Source organism: Vulpes vulpes, chromosome 13 (assembly GCF_048418805.1).
Source record: "Vulpes vulpes isolate BD-2025 chromosome 13, VulVul3, whole genome shotgun sequence".
NCBI lineage: Eukaryota > Metazoa > Chordata > Mammalia > Carnivora > Canidae > Vulpes > Vulpes vulpes.
In genome coordinates, this window is record NC_132792.1 from 11,442,994 (window position 1) to 11,454,672 (window position 11,679).

Below are 11,679 nucleotides of genomic sequence, written 5' to 3' on the forward strand. Positions count from 1 at the left end.
TAGGTGAACAGAACATTGCTGAGGGTGCCAGGAAAGGGATTCATGGGTTCTGTTTGGAAATAATAGGTTAGAAATGGTTACTAGACATCTACATAGAAATCTCAAGTAGGCATTTAGATACATGAACCCAGTGTGCAAAGGACAAGACAAGTAGGATAGACTTTGACCTTTTCACTATGTAGGTGATAAGTCTGACAGGTGACTGGATATGACCACCTTGGGAAAGAAAGAAGGGAAAGAACTGAGTTCAAACCATCCCAAAAGAGTGTAAGCCTTGGTTTTCTCATTTATAAAACAGAGGTAATAACGGATACCCTTCAGGGTAATTCTACAAATTAAATTCTATTTATATATGAATCCTAATCTGTTAGACCTCAAGTCCCTGGTCCATTTCAACATCATATCAAGGTTCCATCAAGGCCAGTTTCACAAAGGCTAGGATTGCTCAAGAGACGGGGTTAATAAATTGATTTGCAAAGCCAAGATCCTATGATCTCATAGTTTCCAATCACATTGCTTTCTTTTTCCTTTCTCCTCAATCAGTTCCATCCCCAACATGTTTTTACATGGCACAAAAACATGCACAATACATTTGGGTCATTTCTCATGGGCTGCTAAATCTGAGGTCCTCAGGAAAGAAAAGATCTTCAAGAGTACATGACATCAAGGAGTTGCAACTAGCATGGGTCAAGTCCCATTACACAATGTCAAGTCAAGTGGCAGCTAACTCCCCCTGGCTAGAATAAGTAATGGCTTCTCTTAGATCCCTGGGTGGGTGCTCAGTAGGGTGAGTGGCAGGCAAATGAATCTTCAATCAATGGTGTGCTTGAGGACACCAACATGTGTGTGCCCTGAGCCACATCCCATTGTCCAGCAGAGTGGCAGAGTCTACAATAAGAAGAGCTGACATTTATTGAGTACCTATTCTTTATCAGGCATATGGGCTAGCACTTTCCATGCATTACCTTATTTAATACTTCCAGAAATCCAGTGATGTTGATGCTAAAATAACTCCTAAGTTATATATGAGGAAACAGAGACTCAGGGAGGCTAGGTCATAGCCCAAGTCAAACAGCTAAGAAGTGATGGTTGTTTGAATGCAGGTCTACTCTCAACCACCATGCACTAACATCTCTTAGCAGTATAATGTGTTAGCCCTTTTCAGTGTATGTCAGCAACACTGACCTCCCATCCACACAGTGAGAAGAGCACTGGATGAGGAGTCAGGATGAGTTCTGATCTCAGGTCTTTCATTTATTAATTATGTGGCCTATAGCACGTCATTTACCTTTGGTGAGCCTTAGTTCTTCTACCTTCAGAATGGAGACAGTAATCTCTGCCTCATCAGGAATATTGGAAGCATACAATGTGATAAGTTTATAAAAATAATTTTCCATTCTCAAATGAGGAATGCATAAAAGGTGGTTATGCAATTATAATGATGACATCATGATGGTGATCATGTTTTTGATGCTGCTGCTGCTGCTGATAATGGTACACATGCACTCACATACACACAGACACACACACACACACATGCTAGAATGAAAAAAAATCTCAGAACTCTCATCATTGCTTATTAAAACACTTATAATAGTGCTTGGTCCCTGAATAGTGTTCAATAAATATTATCAAATAAGTTATGGAGTTAAAAGAGAAAGAGTTAAAGAAGAATTCATAGATTCAATGTACTTCAAACAATTGGGTCTGGAAATTGATTACCTGTACATACATAGAGTCAGAGTCAGCATGGGACTCAAGGTTTTAATAGCAAGGTAAAGATTCTCTTTCTGTCATTTGCTCTTTTCTCAAATTTCTTCTCTTCTTTTGATTTCTCCATACTCTTCTTTCCCTTTTTTTTGGTTCCTCCATAGCCTTTCCTCTCTCTTCTTTCTCCCTAGCTCTTCCTTTCTCTTTCATTCTCTGCAGTCATTTTTCCCTAGCCCACTATGTAATGAACTCTCTTCTTTGTCTTTTGGATTTTCTCTCCTATGTGAACTTAGAATGCCCTTTTGTCTCAGGCTTTGATCACTTTATATAAGAAGTTCAACACATGGCCAACACAGAAAGACTTCTTCCAGGCAATCCAGCCATTGTCATCTTCCAATAAGCAAAATTCAGCTTCCATTGGGCAGGGGATGAGCTGCCTCAGACATCCTCTAAAAAGAACACAAGTCTGGATGTTAGAATTGAGAAATGACCTCACATTCTCCATTCTTCATATCCCTGATAATGCTGCCTTAAAAAAGTTCAGATAGACCTCACATTACCTAATAAGTTAAAGCCAGAGGTGAGGTTCAAAACCTGCACAAACTTTTAAGTGTTCTTATGAGTCCATCAGCACTGCCCACCACACTTAAGCCTTTTATTCCTGTGGATCATTAAACCTCCTATGAGCAAGGCATAATGGCAGGTATTAAGAAAACAAAACTGCATCCTTAGTCTCACTTGACCAGTGGACAATAGAAATGATTCACTGGCATGGCTTCTCTTTCATACAGTTCTGCAGCATTGAAATGAGTCTCCAGGAGGATAGGTGTCACCTCTCCTGAGGCCCTTCCATGACCCTACCTCTGTGACTCATTCAAAGGCAAGGAGAATAGGCCTTTTGGGATACTGACCTTTGCTCTTTGAATAACTGTCATTCTGTTCAAGGTCAAGGTATAAGGTTACTTCTTCTCCTTAGCCCAGGCATCATCATGTTTGGCAGTTATAAGATTGGTCTTTGAAGACTCCTTAGTTTCACTGAAGTCTTTAACTCACATTCTTTCATTTCTTTGTTGTTTTTATTGAGAGTCAAGGGAAGACAAAAGAATCTCCAAATACCTCTATTGTGCCATCTTTGAGCCACCCTTTCATTGTCAAGTTAGGTAAAAAGACTGGTCCAGAGAAACAGTCCAAGTCAAGAAATTCTGAACAGCAGTGTTGCGCCAAATCCTGGCCTCTTGTCTCCAACCTGTTGATGGACAGAGAGTCTGAGAAGGAAAGTTCCCGGGTTTGATGCCTCGATGATAACTTGAGGCGAAAATGTTGTATCAAGAGAGGCTGGCCTCCAGTAATTTCTCACCCAGTCTCCTTGCTGTCCCAAAGAGAGCTCTGATGGTCTCAAAAACTTGGAACTATAGTTTGACCAGCAAGTTCATTACGTGTAATTTACTATCTCATTTGATGTGGCGAATCAAATTTGGTGAGAGAATTAGAAGGAGCTGTGGTTTCCCAGTCAATTAACATTTATTAAGATCCATCTGTAAGATAAGCTGATTCATTTATTCATTCGATATAGTTTATGTCCTTTTCACATGGCAGAGGCAGCACCATGAGATAGTCTTAGAACCCAAGCTTCAGAGTCAGGCAGCTTTAGTTTGCCTCCTGGATTTGTTATACACTAGCTGTTTGATTTGGGGTAAATCCCCTAATCTTTATGAGCTTGGATATCCTCAACATTAAGATGAGAGCAAAAGTTTTTACTGTATAGCACTCTTTAAATAAAATAATGTAGGTTAAATAATTCACATCGTAGCTGACACTCTGATGTCTGAAACTGTAAATAATAAACATACTCAGAAGTGCTAGATTATAATCAGATGAGAGTATTCTGTATGAGCCCATTATCTCCTGTCTTATTTAGGAAAACATCTGAGAAATCCTTCAGATGTTTATTTTGCATCTGAAACACTTAGTAAAAGGACAGTGTATTTGCATGCATGTCCTCCTCGGTCCCACACATATTAACACAGATGAGTTTCAGTCTTGAATCTGCTCAGTCTTAAAATTTTCTTCTCACTCATTAAAAAAGACTCTGACTTGGCCACAGTTTCTCCAGTAAATCATTCTAAATAAGGACCTTTTGGGTATCATTTGCACCTTCATCTCTTTTTGGTTTAATGTCAAATTTGAGCATATAGCCCATCCAAATGGACCCCTATTGCATCCTGCAATAAATTTACATCACAGATAGGAAAGATCACCTCTTCCAATCCAACCAGCCAATACTGGAAAGTGAAATGAAATAAATGGATTACTAATCTGAAAAATTAGTTTGTAAAATAAGATGTGCGATTATAATTTTGCATTCTTTCTCTTTTTCTTAAGTATATATTACATGGTAAAAACCATGGAAAAATATACATCCAACTGTTAGTAGGTAATAAATTCTAGAAAGTGAAACTGTTAATTATTTCATATTATTATTCCTTTTTATATTTTCAGGAAAGACTACAATGAACCTTTGTTGTTTGGTAATAAGGAAAATAGGACAGTAAAAATTAGGTTCAAAAAAACACCCTACTTAGTACAGTTTCTGGCAAATTTTAGATACTCAGTGAATGTTTAATGGTTGAATGAATGGGCCACGATCTGGGCAATCCCTGATGAGCCAACGGTTTAGCTACACTGACATATCCATCATTCTGGCTTCAGCACTGAATGATTCCTCTAGGATAACAAGAGAAAATGGAGATGAGAATAAAGAAAGAAGGTTTAGGAATGAGACTTAGTAGGAGACCAGTTACACCACTTGATTGTGGAATGTTTCACCTGGAATGCATTCTATGAGGTGGGGTGACTGGGTGACAGGCATTGAGGTGGGCACTTGACAGGATGAGCACTGGGTGTTATTCTATATGTTGGCAAATTGAACACCAATAAAATTTATAAATTTTATAAAAAAACAAAAATAAAAAATTATAAAAAATTTATAAAATTTTATAAATATAAATTATTTTAAAAATTAAAAAATAAAAATTTTATAAAAAAATAAAATAAAACAACTGCCATCGTGCAGATGGGTAGTCAACCTGACCAGTCACAAGTGTCACTCAATGGCAACAATATCAATCAAGGCCTCCTGATTCCATTTTGGGCTCCTTCTGAGAAAGAAATAACATTATGAAATATATGAGTGATATTTCAAATTTCATTTAATTTAGGGGCTCCTATTTCATGGGAAATAGGAAAGACAGAGGAGAACCAGAACACTGAAGAAAAAAGATCTTTAGGACATAATTATGAGTCCCAGTGAAATATGTAAAACTTACAGTCAAATAATATTTACACATGGCATGAAGGTTTTTAGGAATTATAAGAGAATCAATCCACAAAGAATAAATTAGTAACTCACACAGTGCAGAAACCACCTCATCAGCCCAAACAAACAGGCAGATATTTACCAACAATCTATGGGAAGAGAATTCCCATTGTGTATTTAGGATGTCATCCATTGCTCTGTTGAGTTCTTGTGTTCAGAGAAGTGTGGCAAAGTCTAGTTCTCTTTCCTAAATCCCTGGATCTTTGCCTCTTATCCAGCCTAACCAAAGTCCTACCCTAGAAGACAGGAATTGTTAACTGATCTATTATTAACTGCAATCCACAAAACTGTACTCCCAAATGCCAAAGGAATGATTAAAAGTAGACCATTGATACACCCAGAGGACTCAGCATTCAGTGAACATGGAAAGAGAGAACTATGTCTCCCATATTGCAATTCTCTACTTAAAGGCCACTCTTCTTTCAGATTATCCTTTTATTTTCAACACCGGAACAGGACACTGCCTTTTAGCCAGGTCTCAACAGGCTTCACAGATGTTATGTAGAGACCACTATTACTTTTGTCTATTCTTCAGACCATTCTTGTACACAACGGTTTAAACAGGAAATAAGAGCTTAATGTAATATTGAGGGTTTACATTTTAACAAAAGTAAGGACCCAAACCGGGGTGATATGATATATGATATGATATGAATGGGTGATTCCCCATTCCTCTCCCTCATCACTGGCATTTGTTCTCTGGCTGGGAAATATTTGGGAAGGGCCATAAGAACCTTGATCCCATCTTGTTGCACCTTCACCTTTTCCCCTGCCTTGTAAGTGACTGACTCTAAATCTGAGAGAGAACTCTGGCTGTGTCGATCCTAAGGTTTTGGTGCCCTGAAAGTCAATTCATCATAAATATTGGTTAACTGAGATTTGGGTTTTGCACTTATTTTTATTAACAAGTGATTAAAATGTTAATTAAGGTACCATTAGCTGCTATAAAAAAAATTTACAATGTGCCAAGTGCAATAGAAATTTCCACAAAAGTATAATCCAAAATGGATGGTGCTGATCAGCAAAGTGCCCTCTTTCTGATTCCAGGGAACAGATTCCTTTGGCTCCATCATGTTCAACATGGGTCTCTCAAAGTTAATGGCTTCTCTGGGTCTGCATTATGATATGCAGATAGACTGGAAAGAGCATGACAGAGCCCATGAGAGATCTTTTTGTGCTGGGCAGGAAAATTGGGCAAGTCCCATGTGATGGCATCCTATTGGTTAGAGTTCAATCATATGACCATGTCTAAATGCAAAGGAGGCTGGGAAATGTAGGCTGTGTGCCCAGGGAGAAGAGGAAACAGGTGTGTTATGCCTCTAGCCAGTCTCCATCACAATAGGGAAATAAGTCAATTATCAGCACAATAACAACAAAATGACAATTTCCAGAGAAGTGAGTTCCTGCCTCTAATAACAGCACCTACAGTTCTACACCAGGACTAGTCCTACAATAGGACTTCAGTCCCTACACAGAATAAAGATTTGGTAAGGTTTTCTCTCCAGGGAAATTTAATCACCATCACCTGACACCTCCCTGGTTAAAAAATGAAAACAGGGAAATGCATTTCAGGAGGAAAAAAGTGGTTTTAACAACCAGAGTTGAAGGGGAGCAAAAGCATTGAAATCCCTAATTAGTTTGAAATTTTAATTTACCAATGAGCTGATAAATTAAATGGACTGAACTCATTTGGTCCAGCTAATTTAGGTTTTGCCCTAACCAGTTAATAAGCCAAGGTTATTAATAGTGATATTGTAGTATATTCATTATCCTAATGAATCCCTATTTGCCATATTTTCTACCACAGACTAGATAGATGCCTCATGAAGAAAGAGAACGAGAGAGAGAGAGAGAGAGAGAGAGAAAGAGAAGAAGAAGAAGAAGGCAGGGGGTGGAAGGGAGGAGGGAAAAATAGTTTTCCTCGTTTTGTGTGTTTTTTCTCCATCATTTGGACAACTACACTTGGCTTTTAGTCTCCTCTGCTCTAATTGCAATGACAAAAAGGAGCTCCGAGTGAAGCAACCCAAGAGTATTTGAAACCAGGTTACAACTCCCTTCAGCAATTTGGTTCTGTAGAAAATATGCATGCCTGCAAATTATCTTTAACTCCCGCAAGGAGACATCCGGCTCTCATGGGAATTTGAATTTATTTCGAGGTGGGGAAGGAAGGCATTCTTTTTGCCAGTTTTTAAAATGAATTTCTTGACTGTAAGCATGAAAGACAAGTTTCCGGCAGAAAAACACCTGAACTCTGATCAAGCTGAACTGATCTTCCTGATGTTGTAGGGTGCCGGGTGAGATACAATGGACTGTGTCTGCCTCAAAACAGATACACGTACCAGCTGGTCTCCTTCAGTCTGAGCCATCATCCAATAAATGCAAACCCTGAGGTGCAGTCTTCTCTATCATATATATTTTAAATATCACCTGATATTGACAACGATAAATTAATTAGGCAAACTCAAAAATCACTAATGGAAATATTACTTGGAAAGCAGTTTTGTTGGAAATTTTATCAAGGTAAGATGCATTCATAGTTTTCTTTTCTCTCTCCTCTCTCTCTCTCTCTCTCTCTCTTTTTAGAAAGTCAGAGAAAGAGTAGGAGAGGGAGAGAGAAATCTTAAGCTGGCATGGGGCCCGATGCAGGGCTCAAGCTCATAATCTGGAGATCATGACCTGAGCCTGAATCAAGAGTCTGATGCTCAATCGACTAAGCCACCCAGACACTCCAAAAAATATTTCATATTTTTAGAACCAATGTTTGAATTTCTGACCTCAGTTCAAAGAAAATGCTTTTGATTTCAGGGAAAAAAAATTCTGTTACATAAGATATTTGTTGTAAAGCTATTTACATGACAGCAAATGCTGCAATGAGATTGGTTATATCAATTTGTCATATAGACCATAAATGAAGATGGGAGTACCTAGATGGCTCATTCTATTTAATGACCACCTCTTGGTTTTGGCTCAGGTCATAATTTCAGGGTCATGAGATGTAGCCCCATGTTGGGCTCCATGCTGAGCATGGGGTCTGCTTGAGATTCCTTACTCCTTCCTCCTCCTCCTCCCCTCTTGCTCCTCCTCCCCTCTTGCTCCTCCTCCCAATGGAGCTCTCTCTCTAAATAAATAAATAAATTTTTAAAATGAAAGTGTTTGAAATTATGCTATTGCTCCAGTCATATGCAAATTATTATAAACTGTAGATTAGTAAACTCATAATTACTGGGTTTTTTTTTTAAACTCTGGTATCAATAAATTTGTGAGCTCAGTCTTTAGCTTTAAGTACATTAGTATGTGCTCTCTGGATGGCTAGAATATGTATTTTTTGTTTCTAATTTGGGGGCATTTTAATGATCTTACATTTGGGATGAATTGAAATTGAATTTAAGTATCACTTTGAAAATGATGTCACTTTGCAAAAACTTGGAGACAGGCTTACAAGATAACAGTAAGTGAAAAAACAGGAAAGTAATTTGTTGGTACAGTCTGTTAACAGAAATGAAAATTTTGAGAGAGAAAAAATCCATTTTCCTCATTTCTCTTCCTCCTTTCAAAATTTCATCAAGAATAAAAATTTTTAAAACAAGAAAAAAGGTTTTGAGAAAAAAATATAAACTCAACAAAAACTGCTCCTTAGGTTCGCATCTTCTCACACCTCAACTGCAGCTCCCAAAATGCAAGATCGTTTAGGTTATGTGAGAGCTGACATAAACCATGTGTCTTCAATATTTCCTATGAGACGCGACAGGCTTCTTCATTCCTAGGAGTAGTGAAGTACCGATGTCAATGTGGCCAACTAAGTGTTCTGTGTCCACCCCCACTTCATTATGGAGCCAGGAGGATGGAGTTGATTATCAATTAACAAAACAGATGTGAGCAAGAATTCCATTCTTCCTCAACTCTGTGGCTCTCCTCTGCCTTGGTTCTAGAAATTACTTCTCAGGCTGAGCAAATGTGGGCAGCTGAAGAGTCAGAATCAGCCTTTGACAGTCCTCGTTAAATCTATCATCTATAGAAAGACTTCAGCCACAAGTTAACAATCTCATTATTGCTGTTGTGGCCAGAATATGGTTTTCTCTTTCCGTGATAGTGGCACTGAGCCTACCTTTGGTCAGGATTTTCTGCATCATTCTAAGAACTTTTTTTTCTCTCTCTCCTGCATTTAGTCACATTCTCTGCTGCTAAAAGAAGCAGTACTAAGTCCTGTTCAGCTGAGCATGAATGATCCCCTATGTTCCCAGGGTTCTGATGGAGGAGACTTACCTTTAAATTATGAAGTATCTTTAGGATCCTGCTTGCCTGTGATTCCACTCCAGCCCCCAAGTCCTGTCTCCTTCCAAAAATTCAGTACAAGGTTGGATTAAAGAGGTGTGGTGTCAGCCTGCCATGTCACTTGGTTGGTACAGTCCTATTTCCTGAGAACCTACTGGGTGACAGGCAGTGCATCAGCTGCTGCAAATAGGACAGTAGAGAAGTGCCTTGAGCAAATGTTTTCCAAAAGTTATTAACTAATTAAACTCCCCGTTGAGAGTGCTGCAAGGATTTCTCAATGGGAGTCATACTTTAGTTTAAGGCAGATATTCCCAACCAGAGTCCCCCCGGGAGACATAATGCAGTGACTGAAGACATTGTCACCTTTTGCAACTTGGATGGAGGTGGGGACATGGCTGGGAGTGTATTGGGATCTAACAGGTAAAAGGTAGCATGCGGCTAAACACTCTACAATATAAGTAGTGTCAAGATTTAGAAACCCCAGTGATTTTCAAACTTAAGCCAGCAGAGAATCACCTGGAGACTGGGCCCCTTGCCCAGAGTTTCTGATTCAGTATGGCTGGGGTGGGGCCTGAGAATTTGCATTTCTCACAAGGTCCCAGGTGATGCTACTCTTTGCTGGTCCAGGGACCACACTCAGAGAACTGCTGGTCTGTATTTTCACAGAAGGCAGTCCCCCCAGAAAATGATGTGTAAGGGTTTGCAAGAGTTAGCTGCAGTAAAAAGGAAAAGATAAACTTGTAAGGGCAGTTTGTGCAAAAACCCAGAGGTAAGAGGTTTGGGTTCAAGGAACAGAAATAAAGGAGCAGGGCTTTGGATGAAGCTGGAGAGGGAGCCTGAGGCAGATGGTACAGGGTCATAGAAGGATGTGGTCCTTATTGTATTTAGAGCAATGGAAAAGCACCAAATAATTTTACCAGGGAACTGGAGAACTTGACCAGACAGCTGGGGTGGGGAGTCCAGGGGTGCATGGTACCTACAGTTTAACATAATAAAAAAGCATGGCCTTTGGAACCAGACAGTCCTGGGTTTCCATCTATTTTGGCCTCTTACTGATTATAATGATCAAGGGCAAATTATTCAACTTCCATGAGACTCAGTTTCCTCATCTGTAAAATGGTCCCACTCACATCCACTTCTCTGGATAGTTATGAGAATAAATGAGATCATGTTCATAAAAGTCTGGCACACAGAAGGGCTCAATGGATGTTAATTCTCTTCCATTAAGTGTCAATGATGAAAGGACCAGGGGCTCTTCTAGAAGCTAATTTACATCTCAAAGAGCACACAGCAAAGCATGATGTCAGCAATCCAGGTCTGTCCAAAGAGTGTTTGCATCACCTGTGTGTGCCAAACCTGTGCCAGGGCCTGCTGCTGGCGTGTTTAAGTGCAAATTAGGCAACCACCAGCCCACACAAAAATGCTGCAGAGCTAATGCTGGGTTTGCAGATACCATCGCAGGGCTCGGGCCAAAGTTACCTAATTTATTGATGTTTGGATACTTCAGAGGCTCTTTTACCACATCTCTTATTGTTTTGTAGCCTGACAATGGGGAGGAGAAACAGTGCTTGGAACCACAATAAATAATAATACGTGGCACTTAAATAACCTTTGCATCTTCAAAGTCATTTCCAAACACTCCCAAATTAAGACTTACCCAGCCCCAGTCTTGGGAAAGTGTCATTATCTTTGTTTCTTCAACACAGCAAGGAGGAGATGATGGTGTTGCCCAAACTCTGGCCAGCTGGCATTAGAATGAGCTGCTTTAATTCAATACAGGCATCTCTAGGGGGTCCATTCCAGGAGAATCCGGGTATTTCCTCAGACTATAAGTAGAACAAAATGTTTAGTTGGAAGAGCTAGTTCCATTTTTCAAGAATCACTTTAAAATATGATGGTAATAATAAAGCAGGTGGAAGAAAACTTTTGGAACAGGCAGATATGTTTATGACATGGATTATGGTGATGGTTACAAGGGTGTATACTTATCCCCAAACTCCTCAAGTTGTATACATTAAATATGCATGGCTTTTTGTATGTTTATCACACCTTAATAAATTGGTTTTTAAAAATTCCTTGTGAATCTAATTTTGCACAGATGTTCCCAGCACATTCTGAATTAGACTTAATAGGAACAGTTGCTTTTTTGGCCAAAAAAGTTCTAAGTCTGGTTCCCCAACTCCCTTACTTTGCCATCTCCCAGAAAGCTAGGCAAATGTCAAGACTTTTTTGTGCATTTGATAATTATATAATTAATCATGATAATATCTCAAAGTTTCCTCATCTGTAAACTTGAGATAATGACACACAAGGTTGTTGTG

At 39.2% G+C, this 11,679-nt stretch overlaps 1 long non-coding RNA gene across 1 annotated transcript; it reads right to left on the reverse strand.

The window, feature by feature from the left end:
• Positions 1–2,826: 2,826 nt before the first annotated feature.
• LOC140595045 (uncharacterized) lies at positions 2,827–11,184 on the reverse strand. The gene is made up of 3 exons (XR_011996442.1): positions 11,016–11,184; positions 9,350–9,538; positions 2,827–2,956 (listed from the first exon to the last, which is right to left on the reverse strand). It is a non-coding gene; the product is annotated as an uncharacterized lncRNA (long non-coding RNA).
• Positions 11,185–11,679: the final 495 nt, after the last annotated feature.